This window comes from Podarcis erhardii, assembly GCF_964252035.2.
Source record: "Podarcis erhardii genome assembly, chromosome: 11".
Classification (NCBI taxonomy): Eukaryota; Metazoa; Chordata; class Lepidosauria; order Squamata; family Lacertidae; genus Podarcis; species Podarcis erhardii.
In genome coordinates, this window is record NC_138501.1 from 11,582,561 (window position 1) to 11,604,387 (window position 21,827).

General features: G+C 43.2%; 1 long non-coding RNA gene across 2 annotated transcripts; it reads left to right on the forward strand.

Annotated features, from left to right (window-relative positions):
- The first annotated feature begins 2,033 nt into the window (after nt 1–2,033).
- Nucleotides 2,034–19,544, forward strand: LOC309352230. 2 transcript variants are annotated; one of them, XR_014161171.1, is made up of 4 exons: nt 2,034–2,073; nt 2,908–3,070; nt 7,479–7,682; nt 19,297–19,544. It is a non-coding gene; the product is annotated as an uncharacterized lncRNA (long non-coding RNA). The 2 variants fall into 2 exon arrangements; XR_014161172.1 differs by lacking the exon at nt 19,297–19,544 and having other exon boundaries at nt 7,479–7,761.
- The last annotated feature ends 2,283 nt before the right edge of the window (nt 19,545–21,827 follow it).

Below are 21,827 nucleotides of genomic sequence, written 5' to 3' on the forward strand. Positions count from 1 at the left end.
GCAAACTATGACTAAACTGCCAGGCCATTGTTCTTTTTCCTCCGGAGATGTAAAACAAACCATAGCAACCACTCATGCTATATAAACAGTTATGATAAACCTGCATTTTCCTCACTGAACGCGGCACAAGGATTATGACAGCCGAACGCCTTCTTGATGCAGAGCTACTAAAAAAGCAAGGTTCTTTACATCACAGGAGAACGTAAGTGAAAGAAGAAGCTTCATCTTCTCGTCCCCTCCCCTTCCCCTGCTTCTGTTTGTCTTTTCCGATTCAGCAGTGAATGCTGAAAAGTCTCTGGGAAGGGAACTTCAGAAGAGACGCCAAGATGAAACTACCAAATTAGAACTTATCAAGAAGTTTGATTCTATTCCTCTGGGTCTGGATCACCGCAATATTTTCCTGTCCCACTTAGAGATGCAAAGGCTTGGAGGGGAAAGCAGGAAAAATTGTGGGGAAATCCCCAATTTTTCTGCTCCCCCATATACAGAATGAGTCCTTTAAAAGAGGCCCCATGGATACAGAGTACACATGTTCCATGGGGCCGCTTTTAAAAGACTCATGTTTAATAAAACATTAAACATTTTTTAAAAAAAAAATTCCCCAAGCACAACTGCCTTCCAATGTCTTCTAAAGGTTGTAATAAGGTAAAGGACCCCTGGAGAGTTAAGTCCAGTCAACGGCAACAATGGGGTTGTGGTGTTCATCTCACTTTTCAGGCAGAGGGAGCCGGCGTTTGTCTGCAGACAGCTTTCTGGGTCATGTGGCCAGCATGACTTAACCGCTCCTGGCACAACAGAACACTGTGACAGAAACCAGAGGGCGCGGAAATGGCATTTACCTTCCTGCCACTGTGGTATCTATATATCTACTTGCACTGGTGTGCTTTCAAACTGCTAGGTTGGCAGAAGCTGGGACAGAGCAACTGGAGCTCACCCTGTTGCGGGGATTCAAGCTGCTGACCTTCTGATTGGCAAGCCCAAGAGGCTCAGTGGTTTAGACTACAGCACCACCCGTGGCCCGAACAAACAAGCACACAATCACTGATAGGTCCACTTGCCATTGTGAGGCTCAAAGTGATGAAGATGATCCTCCCCAGCTATTGCCATTGGCTGTGACTTTCTTGTGATGTCACAAAAGCACTTGGTAACTGAGTGGATATAAAGGCAGGCCAAGGGGAAAGCCCTTTTTTATTTCCAGCAGGACACACCTGGCAATGGATGTGACAGTCAGCACTGCCCAGGTTTCTTCCACTTGGAGGAGGCAAACTGGTGAATGGAAGGAAGGAGGCAATCCTCTGGCAGTGGGATGCTAGGGAGCAATAATAAGGCAAATTTGTTTGCTTGAAGGCCGCTGGTATCCGTAGTTAGAAGCTGGCGGACGTGCCACCCGTGCCCCTTTTAAAAGCTCTTGTTAAGTTGTGGGGAACATATCAGACGACACAGCGATTCTTCCAAAGCAGCTCTTTATTTGTAAGCTGGAACAGAACTGAACTGAGGAGCTCAGTCAGCCTGCTTATATAGAGCTCCAGAACAAAGTAAATGTTGCAACTTTCTAAAGCTATCCAATCACTAAATGTCACTTTCGATCCTTCATTTGCATAACTATCTACAGTATCCCCCTGCTGGCCCAGGGTGATAACGTCAGTACATAACAGTTCTACTGTTACTTAGCTTCTTGGCGCTGGGGGGGGGGGCGGTCACATAACTCCATACCCTCCAACATTTCTCCAATGAAAATAGGGATTCTCTACCATACCCTCCAACATTTCCCTGATGAAATTAGTGATGTCCTGAGGGAAAAACAGGACATTCCAGGATCAAATCAGAAACAGGAATGGCTTCTGTAAATCTGGGACTATCCCTGGAAAATGGGGACACTTGGCAGGTCTGTTGTTGGAGTGTGGCATGTGAGAGCAAACAATTTGTAGGAGCAAAAGATTAGTCATAGGCTGAGGGGGGAATAAAAAATAACTACAGACTTATTGGTTATACTTCACAGGCCTTTCATATGTCAAGGAACCTGCCATCGGGCAGCCTGATTGATGCCTGGTGAGAACAATCATCTCAGTCTGAGTGAACAAGTAAGGTTGTAGATGATTTATAAACAAACAAAAACAAACAAACAAGGGGACAATAAAATACAACTCATATTTTAGCCAAACATATGTACATACACATATTCACATGCCAGCAGCCAGCACAGTAGACCAGCTTTCGCCAATGTGGTGCTTTCCAGATGTTTTGGACTACATTTCCCATCAGCCCTTAGCCAATTGTAAGGGATGATGGGGGTTGTAGTTCAAACTTGTTGGGGAAGCTGTGTCCAGTGACTTGAATCAAGGCACCAACAGCACAACATCACCTCCAATGTAATGTTGTCAATTTCTGGTCAGGCCAGTCACTTGGTAGAGTCACTGGAAGCCTCCTGACAGGAAGTAGACAAAGCCTGAATGTAGTCTCCTTGGGTTTGTTGAAGTAAAAGCTAGCAAATATGACAATTGTTACAGGATTGAACTCAAAAGCAGCCTCCTCTGCTCTCCAGTCAAATTCATGTAGACTTTCTCATTACATAATTTCCCAGACTTTCTTTCCCGCCCACTAGAGTTGCTTTTGGGTCTTTGAACTCCCTTGCCTCCTTATTTAACAGACACAAGAAGTGATATTATTCACATGAAGTGCCTCAGCTCTCATCATAATTTGGATAATTATGATAATCTGTTTCCCCCGCTTTCCCCTTGAAAAACAAAACATTGTCTTTTAGCCCCAAATGTCCCCAATCTCATGTACCTCTTCAATGAATGTGCAGCAAATATTCACAATCTTTGACATACACGCTTTAATGCTGCCAGATAACAAATTTTTTTCCTCCTTCCTCTCACTCAGTATCCTGTAATAATGTTTTGGTAGGTGGAACCTGCTGAACCAGCCATGAACAAGTCAGGAACCAAAAAGAGGCATCCAGAGTGGACCAGTTTCGTTAACTGGAGAAGAAATGGTTTTGCAGATGTCACCGAAGCTGGATATGGGTGAAAGGTAAGGAAAACTATTACTGTCTTCTTCTAATTAGCAGGTGAGGAACTTATTATTCTTTTATTTGTAGCTAACCATTTCCTTGAAGGACATATTGCATTAGTGTGAAATCTAAATAAAGAACCAAAGTACTGTTTATTTAAAATAGATAATCCTACCTTCCATCCTGCAAAAGCATATTGTGACTTGAGTGTGATTCATTACTTTGGGTTAGAGAAGGCATAGGCTTGGATTTGGGTTAGAGAAGGCATAGGCTTGGATTTGGCAGTGGCCTGGCATGGGGGGGGGTGCCACACGGGCAAGGTGCAAAAATGTTAGGGGGTGCAAAATTTCAACACCCGGTGCTGCCTCAATACAACTGTCCGCTTTTGTTGCTGGGCTCTGTTGAAAATGGCTTCTCTACGCAAACCAGGAAGTGACCTTTCCAGACAACAGAATGATTCTTCTTTTCTTATCTTTGTGGCTGCAATATCCTGGGCCACACAGATGCCATTAGGCAGCTGAATGTGCATGCATACTCCGTCCATTTTCCTCCTTCCCACCCAGCAGCCCTGGGCACTGGCAACCCACGCTACGCCACTGGGACAAGGGAAACGGTAGTCCTCCAGATGTTGATGGACTCTAGCTCCCAGAAACCCCAGTCAATATAGCTAATGGTTGGGGATGATGGGGGTTGTAGTTCAACATCTGGAGGGCCACAGATTATGCACGCAGAGTCTATGTTGTTGGTTGTGATCTATCTGTTTCACTTCACATATTATACATGTTATTATACATCTATCCCTGCCTTAGGGTCTATGCTGTTGGTTGTGAGCTGTCTGACCTATATTGTGAAGCACTGCACTACACCTAAAATATTATGTGAGCATCAACAGGAGCATTTTCAGTCACATACAACAAACATGCCAGGGAACTGAGAATGGTTGTGGGAATGCCACCACAAGCATCAGAGATACAGTTGGGGGGGGGGACACAGACCTGAGAGTGGGGCCCTTTTTCTTCTTGCATGTGTAAAGCCTTTGAAGGAAGAAACAGTATGAGTGGCAGCCACCTAGACAAAAATGCCAGCAGGCAGGTGGGGAATTCATAGAGATTTCTGCTGGGGAGGGAAAACTTAATCTCTCCCCCCCACCAAGCACTTTGTTGTTAATAACAATCCCCTTCACTTGCACCTGATATTTAATTTCTTTTTCCAAAAAGAAATAATGTGGTTATGAACCACAACATTAAAAATCATATGTTGTTGTGATCTGAGATGCTAAGTTATGTATTCCCCTTTGTGTAATCAGCACCAGATTTTGGGTGGTGTAGGCAGTTCCCATGCACAAGGTGCTGAGCTGAGAGGGTGCAAATCTATGACATAGCACACTTTTGAGCATGTGCAGAATGGAAGACCAGAGGCCTTGCGTCACCAAAGTCTGCCCCTGTGTGCAATTAACAATCCCATCAGATGATTAATTCTATGAAGAAGGAAGTGGGAGAGGGCCATGGGTTCTGTCCCTCCTTGCCTGCCCTCTTCATGCTGAGGGACACATCTTTGCTTTACAGTCATACCTTGGGATAAATGTGCTTCAAGTTAAGTATTTTCAGGTTGCGCTCCACAGTGACCTGGAAGTAACGGAGTGCATTAGTTCTGGGTTTCGCTGCGTGCATGCGCAGATGGTCAAAATGATGTTATGCACATGAGCGGAAGTGGCGAAACACGACCCGCGCACACGCAGACGCGCGGATGCGAGTTGCGTTCGCTTCAGGAGGTGAACGGGGCTCCGGAACAGATCCCATTTGCATCCCGAGGTACCACTGTATTTGCATAGGCTCCACCTTTGGTTCAGAACCAGAGGTGTAGTAGTCTGGGGTCACAAGGGGGTAAACAACCCAAGGTCCCAACAGCATCCCTGTCTCCCTAGTCTTAGCCACTGAGAAGAAGACCACTTACACTTTGGGCTGACTAGATTGAAAGGACATGGGACAGCCACTGAAGATTGGCTCCTCAAGTCACTCTGGAGAAGCCGCATTGGAAGAAAGTTGAGGAGGTGTTGTATATGCTCCAAAGCGAAGCATTTGGGAAAATGCCCGGACCCCTGTTCCCCTCAAAGAGCTACAGTTCTGAGAGTTCCTGGGAAGAGGAAACCACACTGGAAATGGAAGCCTTGTGATGGGATCTCTCAGCCCTCTTAACAAACTACAGTTTCCAAGACTATTTGGGAGAAGCCGTGACTGTTTGAAGTGTATAATACTGTTTTAAATGCATAGCGCAGATGGGGATTGAGGAACGGAGAACCCTGAATTTCCAGATGTTGTTGTACTCCAATTCCCATTGGCCAATGGTCAGGGATGATGGGAATCAATGTCTAACAACATCTAGAACAGGGGTCAGCAATGTGCAACCCATGGGCTGGATGCGGCCCACGAAGACCATTTCACCGGCCCACAAGCTGCCCCCAAACTGAGCCACCCACTTGGTGAGTCCCCCGCGTGTTGTGCTAAACCAGCGTGGCGCAGTGCAGCACAGGGACTCCCTGAGCGGCGCCGGAAACCGCATCTGCACTTGTCCAGAAACCGAAAATCACTTCTGCTCAGGTGTGATTTCCGGCTCTGGGCATGTGCAGGAGCCATTTCTGGCATCACGCTGCGCCAGTCTGGCCCACGGACGATCTCCATGGGAGTGATCTGGCCCATGGCCGCTAAACCTTGCCGACCCTTGATCTAGAAGGCCACATAAACCTGATTGCAGCCAGTTGCATGGCGAGTTCCCACCTCCCACCAGTAGAAATAAAGACACAAGACACCATTCTTTAGGTTAATGGGCTAAAATTGGCCACAACTTTATTGGTTACAGGTGATGAGCGGTATTGACTTAGGCATTGGTCCTAATTGACTATCCGGCTTCAGTCTGTCTGCCTGAAGCCCAGGAAGGGTTAACACCAGCAGGGGGAGCCCTGCTGATGCACAGCAACTAGGCACTCCCCCGGGGTCACCGCTTGTGGGCGTGCCTTGGGCCCTGGCCTCCATAATAATAATAATAATAATAATAATAATAATAATAATAATAATAATTTATTATTTGTACCCCGCCCATCTGGCTGGGTTTCCCCAACAAAGATGAAAAATACACTAAAATGTCACATATTAAAAACTTCCCTGAACAGGGCTGCCTTCAGATGTCTTCTGAATGTCAGGTAGTTGTTTATCGCTTTGACATCTGATGGGAGGGCATTCCACAGGGCAGGCGCCACTACCGAGAAGGCCCTCTGCCTGGTTCCCTGTAACTTGGCCTCTCGCAGTGAGGGAACCACCAGAAGGCCCTCGGTGCTGGACCTCAGTGTCCGGGCAGAACGATGGGGGAGGAGACGCTCCTTCAGACGCTTCGGACGGCGCCACGCACCCCGGAATCTTTTACTGGACTACCCTTCAGTAACAGGGGGAGGTGATGGCGCTCCTCCCCCCATCATCTACATAACAATACCCCAGCCAATGCCTAACCGCCACACGAGCAAAGCTCGCCGCCAGTACCCTCAGACCTGCAACCAATCCCTAATCCCTGCAGTTATGTCAACCAGCCAAACATCATTCCCCTCATTGGAAAGATGCACGCCATCCCTGCGGGAGAGGGTCGCCTTGCTGAATTGAATGTTGGGGTGGTCAATGACCCGTCCCCCCAGCGCTGCCACTCTACAAGCCACCGAGCGTTCTGGGATCATTCTGGACTTAATTATAGCAATAGGGCACCTTCAATCCCTCCATGTGCACCTCTCTAACAGTGACAACCAAATTATATGCACGGGGACTCGCCGAGCGGTGCCGGAAATCGCATCTGCGCATGTCCAGACACCGAAAACCACTTCTGCACAGGCGTGATTTCCGGCGTCTGAGCATGTGCAGAAGCCATTTCCGGCATCACACGGTGCCAGTCTGGCCCACAGACGATCTCCGTAGGAGTGACCCGGCCCATGGCCACTAAACCTTGCCGACCCCTGATCCAGAAGGCCACATGAACCTGATTGCAGCCAGTTCCAGCAAGCAAACCAAGGAAAAGACTTGGCTGTGTTGCATCAGACAGTTAAAGTGGAATAAATCCACAGTTAATTAGAAAGACTGCCCCCTTGCTTAATCAATCTGAGCAAAGCAGAAATCATAAACAAACACCCTGTTCTTAGCACATTTATTTTGAAGTTAACTCCCATTGATTTCAGTGCATCAAACTTCCAGGTTTGTCTGCTTAAGACTGCAGCTTAAGTACGAACTGTTCAAGGGTAATGACTTCCTTTTGGTTAAAAACTTTTTGCTGTTAATCTTTGGGTATTATTGTTGCTGTCAGAACTGATAGTTCTCTTTTTCCAGCTGTAACTTTACAATTTGATTAGGAACAAGGGGCAGTGTTGTCATATTGATTTGCTTATAGCAATAACAGCTTCTCCTCACAAGTTTTCTCTCTCTCTTCATCACAGGGTGTTCTGTGTCTTCCCAAGGTCACTGCACAGAAGCATCTCCACAGTTAAGCTGCAATTGCCAACATAAACAGCAGAACTGCCGGATTCAGATAGAATATTCTAGAATCATAATCAGTATTTTGTACTCCAGAATATGAACATCCACATTACGTTACAGAAACTTCAGGCTCTTTTGAGCAACAAAAGATAAGCTTGCATTTTGTAAGTGATATTCATACATTGCATTACATGTTTGGTTGAGTGTAGACTTTATTGAAAGAAAGGCAATGACGAATGGAAATCTTTCTTTTTTGTTTTAGCTACTTATTCTTGGTACAGTACTCTCACTCTTTAGCAAAGTTCTCAGTTCCTGACGGTATGTCTGTATTCTCGGTGTATGTCTCATTCATGCTGGAGTCTCGGTTCCTGAGAGTCTGGTTTTCATTATTTACAAAAGAAAGCTTTAGGTTTCATGGCTGTGTCTACCAGTTTTACAACATGCATGCATTCCAGAGGAGTAGCTGAGTCAGGCTGCCGTTGCAAAGCTAACAAACACCAACTGAATTAAGCTTTGGTTGCATGGATTCTCATGTATGGTACCAGCAACTGGGAGGAGTAGGTAAGACAAGAAACTGGCACAATGTATGCCACCAAAAGCATAAGGTTTTTTAAAAAAGGTAAAGGACCCGTGGACGGTTAAGTCCAGTCAAAGGCAACTATAGGCCTGCGGCGCTCATCTCGCTTTCAGGCCAAGGGAGCCGGCGTTTATCCACAGACAGCTTTTCAGATCATGTGGCCAGCATGACTAAACCGGTTCTGGCACAACGGAACACCGTGACAGAAACCAGAGTGCACAGAAACTCCATTTACCTTCCCATTGCAGCGGTACCTCTGTATCTACTTGCACTGGTGTGCTTTCAAACTGCTAGGTTGGCAGGAGCTGGGACAGAGCAACGGGAGCTCACACCATCACGAGGATTTGAACTGCCGACCTTCTGATTGGCAAGCCCAAGAGGTTCAGTGGTTTAGAACACAGTGCCACCCACGTTGTGGTCTAAAGCAGTGGTGTCCAAACTTTTTTCAAAGATAGCCAGATTTGATGAAGTGAAGGGCTGACCAAAATTTTTGACCTTTTTTTAGGACTGAAGTTGTTGAGGTTTATTGGGAATTTTACCCCAGGAAATAAACTGCCACAGGGGCTGGATTAAACCAACTGGCGGGCTGGATTACGCCCCCGAAACAGACTTTGGACATGCCTGGTCTAAAGCATTCCCTATTTTCCAGGGATAGTCCCGGAATTATGAAAGCTATCCCAGTTTCTCTATGGCCTCCTCCCTTGGTCAGCTTGTAGCCCGTAGTGGTGTGGTTTGGTTCATTTCCCTTACAGACTGGATTTGCTTTTTCTATTTCTTATGGGTTCAGCCCTTCTCCGTTTACAAGGGCTGACCTATTCATGGCAACAGAAGCAGCATATTGATGTTCACATTCTTTGCATGTGTAGATCTGCTCCTTCCATCTAAATGAATGAAGCCACTGCAATGGAGGGGGGAATTTCATGTGTGCATTGGAGCACACAGAGAGCTGTACAGTAGTAGATCAGGATGCATTTATAGTGTTCTTACAAGCCAATGTGATTTAACCTGATTTAACCCCCAGAATTGCAGCGTTTCCTTGGTTCTGAATATCTGTATCTGTTTATCTGCTTCCTTTGTGCACAGTACAACTTGATCCTGCAAGTTCATGCTAATTGCTAGTGCATTTATCAAAAATCCAAAATATAGTATAACCTAGTTATCAGGAAGGCAGGTGTCGCCATAAAAGTTCTCCAGAACAGATATATATATAAAAGTAGCTCTGCATCAAGGCTTGCAATATCTTCATTCTTCCCAGGTTGTAAGGAAGAGGAAGTAGTGGAGAATGGAAGCAATAATGAAAATAAGTTTTAACAACATGGGCTAAATTGAAGCCTAGCGTTTATTCAATTACAATGAGAGAGGGAAGGCAGGAGAAATGATTGCCAGAAAGTGTAATGTACTTTGCCAGCCCTTGCACAGTAGTGACTAAGTTTGTCATGATTGAGCATTCTGGCTCATGTATGAATGGCAAATTGAATTCACGCTGCTGTCATAATCATTCCTTTAGAGCTTCACAGGAAGGCAGGAGAGGGGAGTGATTCATTCAGAGACAGTACTGTATTCTGGGGGCTGTACAGGTAATTACACTGAACACAGAGACAGAATTTCTGAACTGCATTAAAAACCAATAATACAAAGACAACCCATAAAGAAAAAGAATAAAAGAGCCGGGCTTTGTACTGATCTGTTTGCAATAAGGGACTGAACACAGTGTTCTCAGGAACAATGGAACTTAATAGGTTTAGGGCACAGCAATGAAGCATCTTTGTGCATCTGTGCATATATTAGACATGAAGTTCAATGCTTTCTGGACAGGCTGGTAAAACCAACTGAGCCTTTGATCAGATTCAGTTAAATCCTTGGATTGTTTAAGGTATTCCTATGTGAATTTTGTTTGGGGGAAAGGAAGAGGAGGAACTGAATGTCATCATTCACAATTTAGCTCACATTTGCTTTCAGGGTTACAGATGGTTTGTAGGGGCCACAGTTCCCCACTTGTTGCGTTTCTAAAGGATTCATTAGGGAATTGTGTTATTAAGAACAAACAGGAAAAGAGCCCGAACATTTAAACCAATTCCTGTACTTTATAAGGGCCTTCTTGGTAGTGGCGCCCGCCCTGTGGAACACCCTCCCATCAGATGTCAAGGAAATAAGCAACTATCCTATTTTTAAAAGACATCTGAAGGCAGCCCTGTTTAGGGAAGTTTTTAATGTTTGATGCTGTATTGTTTTTAATACTTGATTGGGAGCCGCCCAGAGTGGCTGGGGAAACTCAGCCAGATGGGCGAGGTATAAATAATAAATTATTATTACTATTATTATTATTATTATTATTATTAATCAGTGTGATTTTTACATAAGCTATTTAAAAGGCATCAAGGTTTATGGCATCTGTAAGGCAAGCAGTCGCCATGTAAATTACCTACGCGCTCCTTTTAGTCTTGGCTGCGATGCAATAAGAGCTCAGGTCTGTAAGAGCACTTCCGTTTCACTGTACATGGATTATATGAAGTGCAGGCGAGATAATAGAGCATGTGCTTAGTGAACAACAACTTGAAACATCTGGCTTATTAACAATGTGAAAGACCATCTCTTTTCCCTCCCCCAATGGTTCATCAACATCCAGTTACCGCTGCTTCCTCTGTTCCTGAAAGTAGGCTAGTCACTGAGACTATCAGTATAAATAATGTTACTCATCTAAGAGAGCATCTCATATCACTGTGTGAAAGTGTCTATGCAGAATAATCTGTCAGGTGTTGTTACTGTGTGTTTACTACGGGCCTCGACGCAGAGTGGATGTTTCATTGAATGAATGACTGTGATAAGGATGGATTTAAATGTTAGCTTTGCACAATAGGAGAGTTTCAACAAGCACCTACACATTCTCCTCCGCGCAAACAAGCAAAAGGCACCATCAGAAGGACACATTTCAGCAGAGCAAAACCCTTTCAGGAAGAAGGAAAAGCAGAGCCAGTTAGAGGTTCAGCTTGGGGAGAGGGGGTGACATGGAGAGAGCCCTAAGGATTAGGTAGAGGGGCTTAAGGGCAGGATTTAGCATTGGGTCTGATGATGATGATGATTTATTTATACCCTGCCCATCTGGCTGGGTTTCCCCAGCCACTCTGGGCAGCTCCCAACAGAATATTAAAACACGATAAAACATCAAACATTAAAAACTTCCCTAAACAAGACTGCCTTCAGGTGTCTTCTAAAAGTCAGATAGTTGTTTATTTCCTTGACATCTGATGGGAGGGCGTTCCACAGGGCGGGCGCCACTACTGAGAAGGCCTTCTGCCTGAATTCCTGTAATTTCTCACGGTGAGGGAACTGCCAGAAGGCCCTCAGCACCGGACCTCAGTTTTTGGGGGTGGAGACACTCCTTCAGGTATACTGGGCCAAGGCCATTTAGGGCTTTAAAGGTCAGCACCAACACTTTGAATTGTGCTCGGAAACATGCTGGTTCCACACCCCTACGCAAAGAGCTATTGACTGAGATCATTCCCAAGAAGAGCATTGGAGTGCTCTTCCAATTCTAAGTACTATTATTCTGGGCTTCACAAAGACAAACAAATCACCAAATGAGCATGGTATCATCTATTGGTGCATACAAAAATAACATGCAACAATACAGTCATTTCAGGAGGTGAATGCTGGTTGGCTCTACAGCTCGTAAGGTACATGATGGTGCTGCTGTTTGGAGAATCTCCTAGCCTGCAGAGTTCACTGAATTCTTGCCTTCTCCACTGCAAACTAGGCATATGATGCTGAAGTCCCAAATCCACTGGGCAACTTTCCTAGCTGGTGAGTGTTGAGGGCCTGGAAAGGGCAGAGTGAAAATAACGAAAAGTCAACAGACTTGTCTTACTGTGAATCATTGCAGCTTTGCAGTTTTTCTGGTCTGACTAGACACAGGACGGAAAGGAAAGATAAGAAAGCAGCTTACATATAAGCTATCCCTTCCCATCCTAGTTTCAGAAGCCCGAAATGTTCTAAACAAGTGTCAGAAAGGCATTAAAGCTTTCAATGCTCCCTGAAATGAAGGTACGTGTTTGACCTGTGGGTGTGCCCGTCTGGCTTGTGGGTATGTAGTTCTCAGTGGTTTACCAAGTAATGACATTCCTTATGATTTCTCTTTCAATGAAATGCAGGAAAACAAGACACTACCAGAGTGCTGAGATATTTCTAAACTAGGGAAGAGGAATCAGTCAAATTCATTTTTTCTCATTTTCTCATTTTTTTTTTCAATCTTAGGTTCACTTCTCCACATTTTCCCCATCAGAGTTGCTTAAGAGAAAAAAGAAAAACCCAAAGCAACCCTCATGGAAATTCACGAGCATTTTTGCAATAATTTCTCCTCATAGACATGGTTGCATATGTAATTTTGTTCAATGGACACATTTTTTTTGCAGAAACAATTTCACCAAATATAGTTCAATTTTGTATATTACTTTCCAACAATGTATGCATTTCTATGCACACTTCACTCCAATAGATTCATTTCTATGCATGTCACTTTGCTGGAGAAGGGCACTGCAAAAAATGCAAAATTCATGTGTGAATCTTCACGCTCTCTGTAGAATATGCGAATTAGGTAAGTTCACCTTTAACTGTGAACTGAGTCAAATTTCTCTCCCACCTCTATTCTAAGTCAGTGATTCTTGGTTATTGAGGTCTTATTTTCTGAGCTATTTACCCCATTTATTGCTTTGTCTAGGGACTTGGTACTGTTATCTCGTCTGGTATTGTGATCCCTCAGGCAGGGGTGACAAATGGACGGCTCTGTCTTTGAACTCCTCCCCCTCAAGGCATGATGGTACTTAAATAGGTCAGTGCTGGTGGGACACAGAGAGACTGTCTCAGCTAAAACAGCCTGGAGCTGAATGGCTGGCCAGCTATTCTGCTTTCCCTTTCCTCCCCTCAGAGCAAGATGTCTCTTAAGAAGTTGAGAAATAACTGATGGAGGGAGACTTGATCAATGTTCCTGGATCTGAAGCCTGCCTGTTACTGCAGAAATAGGAATGTTACAGGACCCTGGTAGAACTGGTAGGCTTCATCTGGCTGGGTAGGCTGCATGGGCCTAGCGGGGGGGGGGGGCAGGGGGACAGCTGACCCTCCCCAAATCAAGGAAATAAATAAAAAATACTTAACAATGGGCCATGCTTACTGAGTGTGTAGAGAAAAACTGCATTGGGAAAAGGAGGGGTTTGAGAAGGAGGTGCTGAAAAAAGTTTTCAGCAAATCCAAACAAACAAACAAACAAACAAACAAACAAACAAACAAACACCCTTGCTTGCTTAATAATGATAATAATAATAATAATAATAATAATAATAATAATAATAATAATAATAATAATTTATTTATACCCCACCCATCTGGCTGGGTTTCCCCAGCCAATCTGGGTGGCTTCCAACAGAATATTAAAATACAATAATCTATTAAACATTAAAAGCTTCCCTAAACAGTGCTGCCTTCAGATGTCTTCTAAAAGTCTGATAGTTGTTTTTCTCTTTGACATCTGGTGGGAGGGCGTTCCACAGGGCGGGTGCCACTACCGAGAAGGCCCTCTGCCTGGTTCCCTGTAACCTCACTTTTCGGAGGGAGGGAACCGCCAGAAGGCCCTCGGCACTGGACCTCAGTGTCTGGGCAGAACGATGGGGTGGAGATGCTCCTTCAGGTATGCTTCAATTTAGAAAAATAAAATAAAAAGGCATGTTCTTTGTAATTTTGCAAAATACACCCATGAAAGGTACTCCCTGATATTAATTTGTTTATATAACTTCCTGGTTTTCAAAGGACTGAAGATTTTGACAGATTTTGCAGAGCACTTGGGGTCAAATGAAAGTATTTTAAAACAAGTGGTGTTAGGACATTTCATTCTGAATCTGCTAAACCGAGCCAGACAGAGGATGATGACAGGTGGGTATCTTGCCCACCCCCATTATAAATCCTGGCCACACTCACAGTGGGCTGCAAATTTTGCTGGCTTGATCTGCTAGTGTACAATGTGATTGTACAAGCTGAGAGCCTGTCCTAGTTTTGAATACTTTACTGTTTTGAGATATCTTGATTTCGAATTAGCTGTGGTGACCATATGAACTTTCTGAACAGTGGAATTATTATTTTGTCTACTTCATGATATATTTTAGATCTACCATTTCTATTGGCAGAGCAGTTTTTTTCTTTATTTCTCTGACACAAAGACCCCCTCCCCCCGATCAAACATGCAGTAATTTGGAAATCATAGCTGATTGTCAGAAAGGACTCCCCAACGCCTAGAATTGAAGATCATGATAACAGTGAATTTAAAAAGTAACATGTACACACTCCAGCCACAAACTTCACTCAAGCATGGCTAAAAGTCCAAATCTTAGAAATAATTGATTTGAATCCTATAGCTCATCAAACCAAAACCAGCATGGGCTGTAAACAGTCATATCAATGATAGCAAAGCAATCCCTGATGTTAAATAACTCCAGTAAAAGGATTGTATAAAAAGGAAATGATGCATTCTAAGAAAGTCCTTCTGACTTAATGAGTCAAATAAAAGTTTTAAATTCCATTAGAAGGAGCAAATCCTGCAATAGCAAACTCAATGCATTAGTAAACTCAATACATTCAGAGAGATGCCAAGGCTAGCAGAAGAATCTTTTAGGGGGAACCCTAAGGAGACAACCCCCCCAAATATTTTGATGAGGTTGGAAGATGCTCTGTGGGCTTGGAATAGTGACTGGCTGTTGGAAGGGAAAACCAAACATGGGGAAAGTAATGGAGTATCCTAGGAAAGGGCATGGCTGCCTTACTGGGGACCCTGAATAGGAACACTCCAAACTCTCCATTTTGTTGCAGGTCCCACTCCTGCTGTCTAACATCAAATATACACCCGATATTAAATACTGCTAAATATATGGTGACACATTACTTGTTAGCAGACGTCAAAGTGACGTTGAATGCTGGACACTGCATTTAAGCAAACAGTCATCCCGTAATCTGCAGGGGGTGATTCCAAGGGGGATTTATCGTGGAAAAATTCGTTTCAACCCTTGTCCAGATGTCATCAGCTCTCCGAAGTGAACTCATTAAAGATATATAGCTGGTTCTGAAAGAAAAGCTTACGATTAGAAAAAAAGGTCACTGCTTTGAAACCATACTATGAAAGAATGCCTTCATTTCTTCAGCACCCAGGAGATGTATCATGCAGTTATGCTATTCAGACAACAGGCCCTGTCATGGGCTATTAATATTACACCGTCCTGCTACAAATCGCAGTTGATGAAAATTTTGCTGCGTCGTGCACACTATTAAAAATAACCTGACACATCTCAGCATTGTCTTTTTTAAGAAATCCGGGTTGCTTGCCAAAGTCATGCACAAAAGGAGAAACCTAGATAGCATGCCAAAGAATAGAGGCACAGCTGAAATACTCTTTAAAATGTGCGTGGGGCAGGGAGAGCCCATAAGTGCACACAACAAGACGCACAGAAAGTCTTTGTCAAATCCTCCCTGCCGGCAGAAGGCAAGCATCTCAGGGAGAAAGGGACTAGTCCAGTCTTCTTGTGCAGGGATGCATTTTTGTGTGCCGGCTTTTACACATAGCTGTCAAGTGGCCCTTATTTGAAGGGACAGTCCCTTATTCCAGCGCCATGTCCCGCTGCTGTCCCTTATTGATGGATGTCCCTTAAATGTCCCTTAAATGATGTCCCTTAAATTTCAAAGGAAGCAGCTCCTCTCCCTCCCTCCCTGCTGGCCACGGAGGAGGGAAGCTCCAACTGTGTTGCTTGGCTGTGTTGCTCACCCAATAAGAAGCCTAAGAACGACTGGGGGGGTGGAGCTTGCATGCATTGTGTGTGGCTAGTTAATGCAAGCTGAGGAGTTTTTTGAATTCTGGATGCCATTTTGTTGCACGTGCTGCTGCAAACTTTGCAGTGCAAAGCCAGGCCGGGGAGCCATCTTAAGTTGAGACTGCATAGGCCTTGTGGTGCATGTGATTCAGATTCTATTCAGTTGAAGCTCTGGTTACAAATTTGGTTGGACAGTGTTCTCGAAGCTACCAGCATGAGTTTGACCAGACTGCAGGAGGACAGGAAGACTGGAGTGCCTGGAACAGGTGAGGCTGCAGGTCCCTTATTTTGGCTGCTGATCCCTTATTTTCAAGGCTGCTGGTCCTTTATTTTCAAATCTGTAAGTTGACAGCTATGCTTTTACATGTGGAAGAATCCAGAGCATGAGGTCCCCATCACAGTCCCAAATGGTACGGTCCAAGGAGGACAGCATCCAAACAGCTGATCCTAAAATAACATCACCCCTACCTCCAAGTAGAGCTGTCTTAACTCAAGCCTTTTGGAATGTTAAGCAGTTGGCTTGAAGAGTTTTGAAGTACATTATGAGTCCAAACCTTTTCTGGAGATTAAATACTCTCCAGACTCTTACATTAGGTCAGATTGCAAGCTTACCTAAGTGGTTAATGTTCTGAAGCTGAAAATTAGTTCTTCATTTGTGCTGTTGGAGGATATATATCTGATGTTTCAAGTACCTTTATCTAACAGAGAGGGAGGGAGATAAATATTAATTTATACATTAATATTAAATGCAACAAGTTGAAAGATATGGTCTCATATACCTGTTAAGAAAGATACATGTTTGTTTTTTATTATTACTATCCTCATAGGAGAAATTTGATAGGTATCAGATCACCAACAAACACCAAAGAACACATTGCATATCCAATGTTTTGTGCTGTTTCATATAATATGTATTTATTGTGCCCTAGTATTGAATAACATCTCTTGGCAAAATCAGATCATGTCCTACTGAGAAATGGAGATATAAATCTGTTTCTTGGGAGGAAAATACAACAGACAGTATAATATGTAATGGTGGTAAGGATTTTCAGTTCAGAGGATGCCATTTGGAATCAGAGAGCAGTAAGAGCCTGAAGGAAAATAATGTTAAATCTTGGAGATGAATATTCTAATCATGCTGGTCAAATTACATGGGAACGTACTGCAAGAATTGACAGATAAACATTGGCTGCAAACACACTCATACATTTAAAGCAAAGCACACACCCCTATTATTATTATTATTATTATTATTATTATTATTATTATTATTACTTTCCAAATGCCTTCCCTTTGAGGGGGTGGAGGGGGATACCTGGGGTTGTTAGCAATGCCAGGGCCCAGAACAGATGCAGGTGAACACTAACATTTTTTATTGTAATCCCCTTGGCAGGTTATTAAACTGATAGACCGCCATCTTCCCCTAAATACTTCATATGCAGAAGTGAAACACTATCAATCTTGGTGTAGATTGGGACTTTTGTTTGCCTCCACAGATTGCTGTTGCTATGAAATGTGTCAATATGCACATATTATTTCTTCCAAATTTTCCCTTGAGCTCAGTTTATACCATCTGAACTCCAGTTTCTGTGATTAAGAGATTATTGCATTTGAATCTAAATTGTTGCGCTGTCTGTGGGCTTCCCAAGGAAATAAGTATCTGTGTAGGAACTAATAATACACCCCCAACGTGTCTGTAAAATTATTTCAGTTGTGCATCTGAGTCCAAGTAGGCAGTGAAAAAATATGTCTTAACTACTGATGGGTTATTAGATTAAGTGAGTAAGAAACCAATTTCCCTAAAATTTATAGCAGGATGAAGCTGTTGACAAAAGAATAGGCATTGATTGCCTTGGCTTCCCAACAGTTTGTAACAAGGAAAGATTGTGGGTAGGTATTAGCTTTACTTTTTTCTGGATTGTGTCTAGCTGCCCCCAAGATAGTTTGTCTTTTAATGTCAGTGTTGAATCACAGTTATAGAACCCCTAAATCTAATTGGTTGAGCTGCTGTGATGGCATGGAATGTTCATGGAGCGGGGGAAGGGCATGGATCCCAGAGGAAAGGTGGCTGGAGTTAGAGAATGGACAATAGATTGAGGGAGAAAAATCTGGATAGGTGATGGAGATGGAGGATTTTAAGATAAGGGGAGAGAGTAATGAAATTCCCTCTATACAAGATTGGATCCAAAAGCTGACAGAATATGCTGAATTAGACGGTCTATCAGAAAAAACAAAGAATAAATCGAAACAGGAATTTGTCTCAAAATGGGAGGTTTTCAAAGAATATTTAAAATATAAATATAGTAGTTTAAACTCTGTTGCAGCATTCGAGGAACTTCAGTAATAGTTGCAAGGTAGATATAAGAATTAAGATATATTAAGAAAAAGTGTAATTATGATAAAAGTGTGTATTGGCAATAAGCAATATGAAATCGAAATATGGAATATTGGGTCTTTAGTCTTAAGACCAATTTATGTTTTATCATTTGTTAAGAAAATTATGTGTCCATGGTTAGTCCTGCATGTAATTTGTTACTTGTGTTTTCTCTTCTTTTCTTGCTGTATCAATAATAATTAAAAAAGATACATACAGAACCAAGGTGACAGGGTCTAAAAATAGGGAGCAGAGGCGCTAAGATTGTGGGGTCCCAGTATGCATCATGTGTGTGCGACAGAGGCATAGGCACTCTGGAGGAGCCGGTCACTCGACCTGTGACATCACACACGCACAATATGCGCAGGACTGACGCAAGATAGAGAGGCCCCACCCGCCTTAAAACAAATATTGAGGGGGCCAAGGTACCTTCGACCTCCTCCCCGAGTTAGCACACCAGAAAGAGAGGGTTTAGAATAAAAGTTCACAGTCCCTGACATCAGCAAGGTTTGTAAGCCAAAGGGGGAGGGGAAGAAAAGTTCTAGGAAAGTTGACTAAAAAAAGTGGGACAAAGTAGGTAAAGGGAAGAAAAACAAATGGTTTTACTGATTGGTTCAAGACAAAGGGGCCATGGAAGCGTGGGGACGATTGTGGAATATGGATATAAAATTTACAGCATGTTATGGTTTAAGAGAAAATGATTTGAAAATGATATATTATTGGTATCTAACACCGAGTAAACTGGCAAAAATGTATAAATCTAAATCAAACAAGTTTTGGGAATGTAAAGAGAAAGAAGGTTCTTCTTATCATATGTGGTGGTCTTGTAGTAAGGTTAAGGCTTACTGGGAAATGATATACAATGAATGGAAAAGGATGTTCAAAATAACTTTTGTAAAAAAACACCCCAGAAGCTTTTCTTTTGGGAATTATAGGGACAGAACTACCTATATTGTACAGAAATTTATTCATATATGCTACTACAGCAGCAAGAATGCTACTTGCCCCAAAGTGGAAAGAAGCAGAAGTCCCAGCAAAGGAAGAATGGAAACAAAAACTTACAGAATATGCAGAAATGGTGAAACCTACCGGAAGAATAAGAAATCAAGATAACAAACTTTTTTGTAAAAGAACAGAAATGGTTTATTGAATATTTACAGATAAATTTTAAAGAGATAAAAACATTAGCAGGATTATTGTAATAACCTGCAGTTTCATAAGAGTGTATATTTAAAGTAGACAATTAAATGAGCAAATTAAATGAATTTGCATATGCAGAAGATATTAAAAAATAAATTTAAGGGACTGTAGAAAGTGGGGGAAGAAAGTCAAACTTTGAAATGTTAAATTGATTGTAAAACTAATGAAATGCATAAACTTGAAAAGCATAAATAAAAACTTAAAAAACAAAACAAAAACAACAAAAAGAGGCCACTTATTTGGCTGCAGATTCTTGGCACTGAATACTCTGGATGGGAGTACTCTATGTGTTCCTAGAGCTATAATATTTAAAGTCGATTTTTCTAGAGCCGAAAGTGCTGCGGTGCTGTCCAGGGTCTACCTGATGCTATGTCGCATTGACTGATGATATATCATAGGAACCTCGCTACATAATAAATCTGAATGAAAAAGAAGAGCATGCAGCTATGTAGGGCTGGGGGGGACTAAGGATGCTTTTTAAATGGACTGTCAAGGAAAATCGTGCTTTCAACAGAAAGCGGTGATTTCTCACCATACTTCTACAGTCTCAGCAAATCAATTATCAGCCCCAAACAACCAACCCCTGTGATGTCAACTGCTGTCACCTCCTTTGTGTCTATGCCCAGCATCTACGGTTTCAAGGAGGCAAAACATCTTAATTAAGGCATTATCCAAACAGCCTAGGCCTAGCCATGCATTCCAAGCCGTGCAGTGTGTGTTTGACATCTGCTAGAATCCATTTAAGTTATTATTGCCCATATGGTGCGGCCCTGAAAAGATGACACGTTAGTGACGGGAGAGCTTCTAATAGCTGCCTTTGACTGCAAACCGCACTGAGTCTGAATGCCCAAGATGGGCGATTATTCAGAATCATGTTACCGAGAACAAATCCCTTCGGCGAGCATAAGCGTAATTAATTTTCCAGTGTATTAATTATGCCGTTTTACATGTGATGCTCCATTGTCATTTGGGGGCAGGCATGTATACGACAGTGCAAGGTGCAGAAAAATTGGCAGGGAAGCCAAACAAAGGCAGCTAGGGGCTCACACTACAGTCACATGGACATCAAGCAGTCAACTAGCTAAATCCTGTATGCTAATAATGAACTCAGTCTCTGAGTGCCAGACTTGGTGTAGCAAAAACTGAGCCAACAAGAGGGAGGTATTTGCATGTTTGCTGCAGAAGTGCAAAAAGTTTGAGAGAAACAGAAATAAGAGGGGGGGGGTTGTGTATGTGACCCAAACAGCCCAACAAGGATGGATCTAATGTCATCACTTGTAATTCTCCAAAAAAGTGGACACAAGTTTGCAGCAAATGCCCATATGTGGAGATGCAAATATAGAAATAATAACCACCAATTAAATAGAAATGCAGTCCATCTTGCCATAATTAGGGAAGACTGATGTCCAGGAGCTAACCAACAGTGCCAGGCAACTTCTAGGTCCCTACTTTCTTTTCTTAGGGTCCTTATCTTGAAACCAACCTTCCAAATAGAGGACTGTCCTCTGTAAAGTAGGAAGTGTGACCAGCCTAAAAGGAGAATGCTCCATGACCACAGAACATTGACTATATGTGGTGGGTGATGGAATGGAGTATCAGGGAGAGGGCATAATTGTCTGGCTGGAACCTGATCAGCAGTGTTCTATGCTGCAACATTTCCTTGCAGGTCTCACTTGTAAAAGACTGCTCAGCTGTAAGAATTCAAATGCTCACCATCATCATCATCAACATCAACAACAACAATAATTTATTACTCATACCCTGCCCATCTGCCAAGGCCTCCCCAGCCACTCTGGGTGGCACCCAAAAGATATTAAAAACACGATAAAACATCAAAAAACTTCCCTAAACAGGGCTGCCTTCAGATGCTTTCTAAAAGTCAGGTAGTTGTTTATTTCCTTGACATCTGATGGGAGGGCGTTCCACAGGGCGAGTGCCACTACCGAATAGGCCTTCTTCCTGGTTCCCTGTAACCTCACTTCTCGCAGTGAGGGAACTGCTAGAAGGCCCTTGGAGATGGACCTCAGTGGGGGTGGAGACGCTCCTTCAGGTTTGCTGAACCGAGGCCATTTAGGGCTTTAAAGGTCAGTACCAACACTTTGAATTGTGCTCGGAAACGTACTGAGAGCCGATGAAGATCTTTCAGGTGTTATATGGTCTTGGCGGCCACTCCCAGTCACCAGTCTAACTCCTCATTCTGGATTAGTTGTAGCTTCCAGGTCACCTTCAAAGGTAGCTCCACATAGAGTGCGTTGCAGTAGTCCAAGCAGGATATAACTAGACCACTCTGGCAAGACAGTGTGCAGGCAGGTAGGGC